Source organism: Mytilus galloprovincialis, chromosome 10 (genome assembly GCF_965363235.1).
Source record: "Mytilus galloprovincialis chromosome 10, xbMytGall1.hap1.1, whole genome shotgun sequence".
Classification (NCBI taxonomy): Eukaryota; Metazoa; Mollusca; class Bivalvia; order Mytilida; family Mytilidae; genus Mytilus; species Mytilus galloprovincialis.
In genome coordinates, this window is record NC_134847.1 from 57737903 (window position 1) to 57748485 (window position 10583).

General features: G+C 32.2%; 1 long non-coding RNA gene across 1 annotated transcript; it reads left to right on the plus strand.

Annotated features, from left to right (window-relative positions):
- The first annotated feature begins 3655 nt into the window (after positions 1–3655).
- LOC143047942 (uncharacterized) lies at positions 3656–8927 on the plus strand. The gene is made up of 3 exons (XR_012969698.1): positions 3656–3803; positions 7965–8094; positions 8792–8927. It is a non-coding gene; the product is annotated as an uncharacterized LOC143047942 (long non-coding RNA).
- Positions 8928–10583: the final 1656 nt, after the last annotated feature.

The following is a 10583-nucleotide window of genomic DNA, read 5'->3' on the forward strand; positions in this document are numbered from 1 at the left end:
AAGTGGGGGCCCACTGGCTGCCCTAAGAGGGGGCCCGCTCCCTTCACGCTTCAGTGATACCCTATTTAATCAACCAATTTTTTTTCTCAAAAGGGTCCTCTCCCCCCCCCCCCCCTCCACTTAAATCCGCCTCTGCAAATAATTTTATTGTATTTAAAACATGTCATTTATCTTGGGAGACTATTAATTACAAAAGTGTGAATGCCATTTAATCATCTATTTCAGAAAGTATCATCCATGGTGTGACACTGTTGAGGGCCATAACGTTATCCTATTATATGTAATATTGGAACAGTTCAGCAAAGTTTGGACAAATAATGATAAGGGCATCCTGACACAGTAATTATTTTTATACCGAGTCAGATGTCTTTGCTTCCTCACACTAAAACATTGAAGAAACTGACTTATTTTCCAACTTGCCTGTGTTTGTAATGACGTTTTAGATTTCGATGAACGTATTTCTATATGTATACGGATTTGTAAATCATTTTGTTTATTTAAAGTCTGGGCTTTCGTTACCACAAATCCTTCAACTAAAATCTTTCAGGAATACAAATACTTTGTGTTGAGAAATTTACCCATACTCATAGAAACCAAACAGAATTGATTCATATTAATCATAACTCAGGCTGTATGATGGTATGGATGGCGGACTTCATATTTTTGTAATCTTTATTTTTTCGCTCATCATTCTTTATCTTCAAACATAATGGCTAGACATGGTTATTTTCTGTAATCAGTAATTTTCTTTTATCGAATTTTTTTTTCTTCATTAGCTCACCTGGCCTAAAAGGCCAAGTGAGCTTTTCTCATCACTTGGCGTCCGGCGTCCGGCGTCCGGCGTCCGTCGTCCGTCGTCCGTCGTCCGTCGTCGTCGTTAACTTTTACAAAAATCTTCTCCTCTGAAACTACTGGGCCAAATTAAACCAAACTTGGCCACAATCATCATTGGGGTATCTAGTTTAAAAAATGTGTCCGGTGACTCGACCAACCATCCAAGATGGCCGCCATGGCTAAAAATAGAACATAGGGGTAAAATGCGGTTTTTTGGCTTATAACTCAAAAACCAAAGCATTTAGAGCAAATCTGACAAGGTAGAATTGTTAAACAGGTGAAGATCTATCTGCCCTGAAATTTTCAGATGAATCGGATAACCCGTTGTTGGGTTGCTGCCCCTGAATTAGTAATTTTAAGGAAATTTTGCTGTTTTTGGTTATTATCTTGAATATTATTATAGATAGAGATAAACAGTAAACAGCAATAATGTTCAGCAAAGTAAGATTTACAAATAGGTCAACATGACTGAAATGGTCAGTTGACCCCTTTAGGAGTTATTGCCCTTTATAGTCAATTTTTAACCATTTTTCGTTAATCTTAGTAATATTTTACAAAAATCTTCTCCTCTGAAACTACTGGGCCAAATTAATCCAAACTTAGCCACAATCATCTTTTGGGTTAGTAGTTTGAAAAATGTGTCCAGTGACCCGGCCATCAAACGAAGATGGCCGCCATTGCTAAAAATAGAACATGGGGTAAAATGCAGTTTTTGGCTTATAACTCAAAACCCAAAGCATTAAGAGCAAATCTGACATGGGGTAAAATTGTTTATCAGTTCAAGATCTATCTGCCCTGATATTTCCAGATGAATCGGACAACCCGTTGTTGGGTTGCTGGCCCTGAATTAGTAATTTTAAGGAAATTTTGCTCTTTTTGGTTATTATCTTGAATATTATTATAGATAGAGATAAACTATAAACAGCAATAATGTTCACCAAAGTAAGATTTACAAATAAGTCAACAAGACTGAAATGGTCAGTTGACCCCTTTAGGAGTTATTGCCCTTTATAGTCAATTTTTAACCATTTTTCGTAAATCTTAGTAATCTTTTACAAAAATCTTCTCCTCTGAAACTACTTGGCCAAATTAATCCAAACTTGGGCACAATCATCTTTTGGGTTAGTAGTTTGAAAAATGTGCCCGGTGACCCGGCCATCCAACCAAGATGGCTGCCATGGCTAAAAATAGAACATGGGGTAAAATGCAGTTTTTGGCTTATAACTCAAAACCCAAAGTTTTTAGAGCAAATCTGACATGGGATAAAATTGTTTATCAGGTCAACATTTATCTGCTCTGAAATTTTTAGATGAATCGGACAACCCGTTGTTGGGTTGCTGACCCTGAGTTGTTAGTTTTAAGGAAATTTTGCTGTTTTTGGTCATTATCTTGAATATTATTATTGATAGAGATACCGAAATAGTCAATTGACCCCCTTAGGAGTTATTGTTCTTTATAGTCAATTTTTAACAATTTTCATAAAATTTGTAAATTTTTACTAACATTTTCCACTGAAACTAATGGGCCAAGTTCATTATAGATAGAGATAATTTTATGCAGCAAGAATGTTCAGTAAAGTAAGATGTACAAACACATCACCATCACCAAAACACAATTTTGTCATGAATCCGTCTGCTTCCTTTAATATTCACATAGACCAAGGTGGGCGACACAGGCTCTTTAGAGCCTCTAGTTTTTTTTCTATGAACCCATTATTTTCTATTCTTCATTTCTTTGCCAATTTTTTCCTCTATTCTATATTGTTTGCTCATTAATCTCTATTCTTTAAACCCCATGCAAACGGCACGACCACGACTATGGGTTTTTGACATTTTGTCATGATGGGGTCCATTGATTCTGATTCTCATAGCTAACTTTATTTTGTCTATTGTCGACGGTCGTACCGTGATCTATAGTTTCTTGCTTCCTCTTCACCTTGTCTTTAATGAATTGTTGCCAATAATATCACACATCTGTATTCCTGTATGATTTTAATTTTCCGCCATATCCACTTTGCAGAGCCAACATATTGGATTAGGTAGGAAATATTTCTTATTGGACGTTTGGTAAATTCTTTTATTTGTTTCGTTTTATGGTGTAAAAATAGTTTCGCCAGAAACAAAGGCACTGCTAATGATGTTAGTACCACTAGGTCGATTACCAGACATTTCAACTTAAAAAGGGGATGTCCAATCAGGTTCCCATTCAAAATCATTGGTCGTCAAAAAGGGGGTCCCAATCCTGGATCCGCCACTGATTACTCTGCTTAATGCAGTATTAAGAGGTGTGATAAACTCACGAAGGTATCATGAGCCCAGTATCCAGTACTCCACTACTGGCATGATTAATGAAATATGAATACGTGATGATTTAAAAAAAATATTTTTGGAAGCGGTATACTGGCAAATTTATTTTAAAAATAAATGTATCTATAACTAATAAAATATATAAGTCACTGGCACATAAATGTAATTATATAAATATTTGTTTAAATCTTTAGAATATGAGACATCGGTTATAGCTTATTGGTAAATGTTTCAGTCGAAATTGTATTTGTCTTGCATATTAAGAACGAGGGAAAGGAGACAATGCATTAATTAGTAAACTTTTAAAAGGAGGTGAGGAAGCAACGGGATGAATACTTTTAAATAAAAAAATATATATTTCTGTCTTCCGAAAGAATGATTTTTTTTATAGATAAATTGAGTATGTTTAGGCTAAGAATTCATTGATTCTGTATAAATACAACATTTCATATTATAACAATCATTATATTATTAGGAATACAAGTAAAATGCATATCTTGATTAACGATATTATTTTTTTCGCCAGGAAGTATATAGCCTTCCCTCAAGCTATTGTCAAAATGGACATTCGAATGGACATTTCCAGGAAGTATGAACTGACATGTAGTTGTATATGATTTAAAAATCATTTTGAACATCAGACAATACAAGGGAATCTTTGAGGTAAGTTACAGGAACTGTTTAATATTCCTTATAATATTTAAAAAAAAACCTCAAATATTTTTGAAAATACATTAAGAAAATTACCCCAAAAATGTAGATTTAAATTAACTTTTCAATTTGAACATTATGTTAATGTCTACATATCTAAAATAGGCAAAAAATATTTAAACATAATTGTAGAACTATATTTATTGTTCGTTCTTCAAATCCCGGGGTATTGAATGATGATCTTGAATATGAGCTACTGATGATGCATGATGCATGCTCTGTTTATATGAAACAATTAAATCTTTTGCATTTGTATTGAGTAAATTACGTAATTTCACTGAAATCATTATTTAATGTAACTACTGAAACTTCAGGCTTTTTGCTTATTGTAGACGTTATTTAACTTTCTAGTAGTTTTAATTATGGAACACAATTTTCTTTGTGGTCACCTGAACTTAGTAGAATAACTGATCATCCGATTTGATTGAGTGTGTAGGCAAAGAGCTGAACCGTTAAGTCATTATTAGGTCAGGTATACTATCCTCCTTTCAGAGTAGCTCAGTCCAACAGACATATATAGATTGGTTATCTGCCGGACTAGTCTACTCTTAAAGAAGGGTACCTAATAATGACTTCACAGTTCAGCTAGAAAGCAAGCTAACCACAGATATTGGGCCATTCCAGCTAATTTCTAACAGGTGGGGATGGATGGGGAGATTTTTTTTTATACCTATCAGAAAAAAAACATCATGAAAAACTACCTATCAGATCTATAAATTAAGACCTATCAGATGTAGAGTTTCTATTCTATTGGGTGGATGGGCTTTCATGGGAAAAATTGATCTATCAGAATTTTTTACTGCAAGGATTGTACCCATCAGAATTATAAATACAATACCAGATAATGCATGATACGAAACTGTCTACATTCCAAAGAACCCTTAAGATCTGAAATAGGTATTTTTTTTAACCCCTAAGATGTAATTATTTTTAATTATTTACTGCTGCAAGTCCCTCAGAAATTTTTGCGTATAAGTGTACGTGTCAGATGAAAAAACCTAAAATTTCACCCCTAAGATGTATAAATTTTACACCCCTCAGAAAGGACCGTCCATCCCCCTTTAGCAGATATTAACTGGAATGGCCCATTACCTTTGCCTACAAACTAATCGACTGTAAATGTACTGTTTCATAAAGAATGTTTGATGTGCATGGTTGACTATTTAAAAAAGTACGATTCAATAGTTAGATGCCGTTAACTTTTACAAAATTCTTCTCTACTGGGCCCAATTTACTAAAATTGGCCTAAATCATCCTAAGAGTATAACTGATATAGAGCATAGGGGTAAAATGCTGGATTTTGCTTATTATACCTCTGAAACTAAAGCATTTAGAGCAAATCTGACATTTGGGATAATATAAAATTGAGAATGGAAATGGGGAATGTGTCAAAGCGACAACAACCCGACCATAGAGCAGACAACATGACTGTCATCCGAAGGCCCCCAATGGGTCTTCGATGTAGCGAGAAACTCCCGCACCCGGCGGCGTTCCTTCAGCTGCCCCCTAAACAAATATGTATATAGTTCAGTGATTATGGACGTCATACTCAACTCCGAATTATACACAAGAAACTAAAATAAAAATCATACAAGACTAACAAAGGCCAGAGGCTCCCGACTTGGGACAGGCGCAAAATTAAGCTCTGCATGATCAAACTTGTCAAACGACCCCAAAAGCAGTTATTGTCCTTTTAAGTCAATTTTTGGTAAATTTTTGTAAACGTTAACAAAAATCTTCTCCTCTGAAACTACTGGGCCAGGTTCATTAAAGATAGATATAGCTGTAAACAGCAAGAATGTTCAGTAAAGTCAGCTCTACAAACAAGTCACCGACACAAAAACAAAGAATTTTGTCATGAATGTTATTCTTGTCCTGCACCAATCTAATTAAAATATTGATCTCTGATTACGTTATACTACATGAGTAGTATGAATGAATGAATGAATGATTTTATTCTCATAAACTAGTACATAGCTACAGAGATAATAACAGTTCATATATAATACATATCTTTGTTTCGCATGTGTGAAAATAAATAACATTATAATAATATTACAGTTCCTCTAACCAGGAGGACAGACTTTCAATGATATATATCGTATAAATCTACACAATTTTTCTAGTTCTACAACATTTTCAGATGAGAATACATTTTTAAATTTAATAATGTTTGCATTTTTGTTACAATAGTGTGGTAAATATTTTTCTCTTTCTATGTTAAAACAATTGCATGACATAATGTAGTGAAATTCATCGCCAATATCTTTAGAGCTACACAGATTACAAGACCTTTCCGATCTCGGAATAGTTTGCCACCTTCCTGTCTCCACTGGCAAACGATGATTTCCGCATCTAAATTTACACAAAGTATATAAAAAATTAAAAGGCAAAGTCGACAAATACTTTTCAAATTTAAATTCAGTCTTGAAAATTCTATAACATAAACCTTTTGAAGATTGGTGTAAATCTGCACACCACTCTTGTCGAAATTGGTCTTTAAGCTTTTGCTCAATACTTAATTTTATCCATTTTTTGTTAAAATAATCTTGGCAATGCCATACATTTGACATGCCACATTCATCAAAAATTTTCTTAATACATAAAATCCATTTATTTCCAATACCATAATTGTTATAATTAATGTATAGTAATTTATATAGTATACAGGATAATTTATTTTCATTTGTATTATCAAGAAGGCGACACCAAATATTGATCATTCGTAATTTTGCATATAAAGAAATGGGGTATCTCCCAAGTTCTCCATAAATCATAAAATTTGGAGTCGAGTTTTTAAGTTTTAAAATGTGCTTACAGAATTTCAAATGAACTCGCTCAAGTATATCAAAATTTTCGTATCCCCAAATTTCAGCCCCGTATAGAAGAATGGGTACAACAGCTTTATCAAACATTTCTAGTTGGCATTCAATCGATAAGTGATTCAATCTGCTCTTCTTGATAACACTATACATAGCCTTAGTTGCTTGGTCTCGTAAATATTTTCTAGTTTCGAAAAAAGATGCATTTCTAGAAAAAATAACACCAAGGTATTTATAATGTTTAACTATCTCTATTTCTTCTTTTTCAATACAAAATTTCAAATTATTGGATATTCTTCCTCTTGTAAAAACCATCACTTTGGTTTTGCTAACATTGATTCTTAATTTCCAATTATTACAATACTGTGAAAAATTATTTAAAAGTAACTGTAAATCTGAACTTGATTCAGCAAGTAAAATAGTATCATCAGCATATAATAATACAAACAGTTTTAGGTATATATTAAGTTCATTTTCCATATCTAATGTTAAAGATTGTACACCAGTTATGTTAACATTTTCTAAATACTGCTGTAAATCGTTCAAAGATAGAGAAAATAACAGAGGAGAAAGATTTTCCCTTTGTCTAACACCAATTTCACTAGCAAACATGTCAGATAAATTATTATTATGTACAATACGTGATTTAACATCATCATACATATTTTTAACAACTCTAAGAAACTTTCCTTTTACATTATTCAAAAGGAGTTTATATAATAAAGAATTTCGGTGTACAAAATCAAACGCCTTTTCAAAATCTACAAAAGCGCAAAAAAGCTTTTTCTTTTTAACACTGAGAAGTTCAAAAAGTGCATATAAAGAAAAAATATGATCTGTTGTAGAGTACCCATGTCGGAAGCCGGCTTGATTTTCATTTAGTATAATAACGTAATCAGAGATCAATATTTTAATTAGATTGCAATCTAGTTAAAATGTTGATCTCTGATTACGTTATACTACACATGAGTAGTATAATAACGTAATCAGAGATCAATATTTTAATTAGATTGGTCCTGCACGGCAGCACATAGAACAAGATGAGCGACACAGACACATGCAGGCACTTGTCTCAGAATCCCCCCTATATACCTATTTATAACATAAACATTGTTATATTAAGGTATATAGGAATTATTTTTTCTGAGACAAGTGCCTGTGGACCGCTCTTAAAGAGTTTGACCTAGCTTCAGGACTGTTTAAATAAAATTTCTTACAAGCATTATTTTATCTTTTAATACAAGATGTATTTTTTTGAGATAATGTTCATAGATTTACTTTTTCATTTCAGTAACAGAGTAAACATGAGTCTGAGGACAGTTTTGGAAAGATTGGCCCTATACAGTGTGGCTTCAATGCTTTTTATAGATTCAATGATCAAATTGTTTCCAAAATTAATTCCAGAAAGAACAGCTGTTTTGGTAAATGATTATTTTAATCGTCTAGACAACATGTAACAAGACAGAACCATGTTTTCAAAGAGAAAAAAAATAACCGAGTTTTAAGTTTTAAACACCCTTGCTAGTCTGTTATGTTTGGTGTATATATCTGACATGCGAACTTTTCAAATGACAGTGCAATCAAATTTGATTCATTACATAGATTTCAATTCTTGCTCATTATATTTTGAAATTTGTATGTTCAGAAATACCATAGACACACATTTGTAAATCAACATTATTTTTATCTGATGTTTAGAGAATTTTCAAGTTAAACTTTTTTTGCGAATGTAAAGACCTTTGCTACAACACAACAAGTTCATTTTTTCATTGTTTCTTATAAGAACAAAATGACAAAATATACTAAAGTTAATTTGATAGCAAATAATATGACATTAAAAATTCTGTATATAACTTTTTTTTTTACTTTTTCGAACATGTTCGGTATTTCTTTCAAAGACAGATATTCAAACCCATTTTTTTTTTAATTTTTACAATCACTGTTACATTTAAAAAATCCTGTCTTTAATTTTTGAAGAAATCCTATTGATACCTTTATTAAAGACATTAATACAATTATCAATAATACTTACGTTTTTATTAAGAGTTACATTGTACTTTTGTTCTGCATCTCTTATAAACTGGTTTAAGTTTTATTTTTTTATTATTTATTTTCCAGGATAGGCGATTTGATGAGTACAGTGTAGTATGTATTACATCTATGTTTGGATATATGCCAAATCCATTCATTTACAAAATTTGTGTTGGATCATGGGAAATTTGTTCTGCTATTGGACTACTGTTTAAAGATATAAGACAAATGGCTTGTATCATCCTGGGAATCATAATGGTTGGTGCTATACACACTTACATAAACTTGAAGGAGTACAGCGAGACATTTTCCCCCGCTATTGTGTTTCTTACATTGTGTTACATATATGGAATGACAAATAGAACATCTGTATCAGAAAACACAGATACAGAAAAAGAGAAAGAGGACTAATGGAAAGATTTAAATAACTTATTGTTATTGTATTTTACAATAAATTTATTTAATTTCTTAGCTACCTCTTTTTTTATAATAATTATATCAAATAAAAATAATATTTGCATGTGGGTGAGGGACTCTGTATATATTGTACTAATGAGGCAATCTAGTTATAATGTAGTGATCTCTTCAAAGGCAAAATAAACATGGTTTTGCTATGGGAAGATTTAAACTAAGGTGCCCCTGGAAAGGTTTTTATTTTACATGACAAATATATATTAATGAGGTGCTATTTTACCAAGATTATAGAGTTGTATTCCAATGGGGCATAAATTTTATCATCCTTTATCATATCTCCTAAAATCTAATTTGAAGACAAATTATAGTGAAAATTTTATCAACAGATGTATAAGAAAAATTCAAGTTGAGGAACTTCCCCCAAACTCAATCCTGGCCTTCCCTTTGAGGTATGGAACTTTGTAGTATAATATTAGAAAGATCCATACACTTAAACACAAGTTATTGTCTGGAAACTACAAAATGTTTGTTTTTTGCCCATTATTCGTGAATGATTACCCGGAAACTCAATCCTGGTACAATTTCAGACGGATCTATAATTTTACATACCAGTAATTGTCTGGAAACTACAAAAATGCTTATTTGTAGTGGTATTGAACCTTCTGGTAAAATTTATTAGAGAGCCATTCATTTAAACTAAAGTTATTGTCCGGAAACCAAATGTGTCTTCAGATGACACTGACGCCACCGACATCATACCAAAACCAAATGCGTCTTCAGACGACACTGATGCCACCGACATCATACCAATAAATGACACAAAAATTTTGTTTGCAGTCATATAAACACTTTAAAAGGGCAATAACTCTTTTTAGGAGTTATTAACAGAGTTCAGACATTTTTGAAGTTTTGGAGATCTTGTATTGCTATTTCTACCTATTAAGATGGTACCCAATACTTTCACTAAAATTAATTTGGCTCATTTAATTTTCATAAAATTTTGACAAAGTATTTACTTTGACCCTTTGACAAAAATATAAAAATTTTTAAAATTTTGAACCAACCGTTTTGTCAGAAAAATTACACTGGTTATATAGCAATTTGACAAACACCAATTTTGATCATTTTACAACACAACGTAATTAAAACGTTTAGCTGACTTTACACAGTTATCTCCCTGTAGTGTTAGGTACCACCTTAAGTTTAATTTTCAAGATAATACACAAAACAAAACAAAAACAGAAAAAAGGTATACACCGACATTCTGAGCATTTTTGCTGTAAAAAACAATTAATGCATTTTACCCTTATGTTCTATTCATAGCCATTAAAGTAAAAAAAAATATGTATACTAGATATGTTAAACACATATCACTCTATGCTTAGTTGAAATTGGTTCAGTAGTTTCAAGGAAAAAGATCTTTGAAAAAGTATTTGATAGACAAGAAAGTTAGCCAACACTGCAA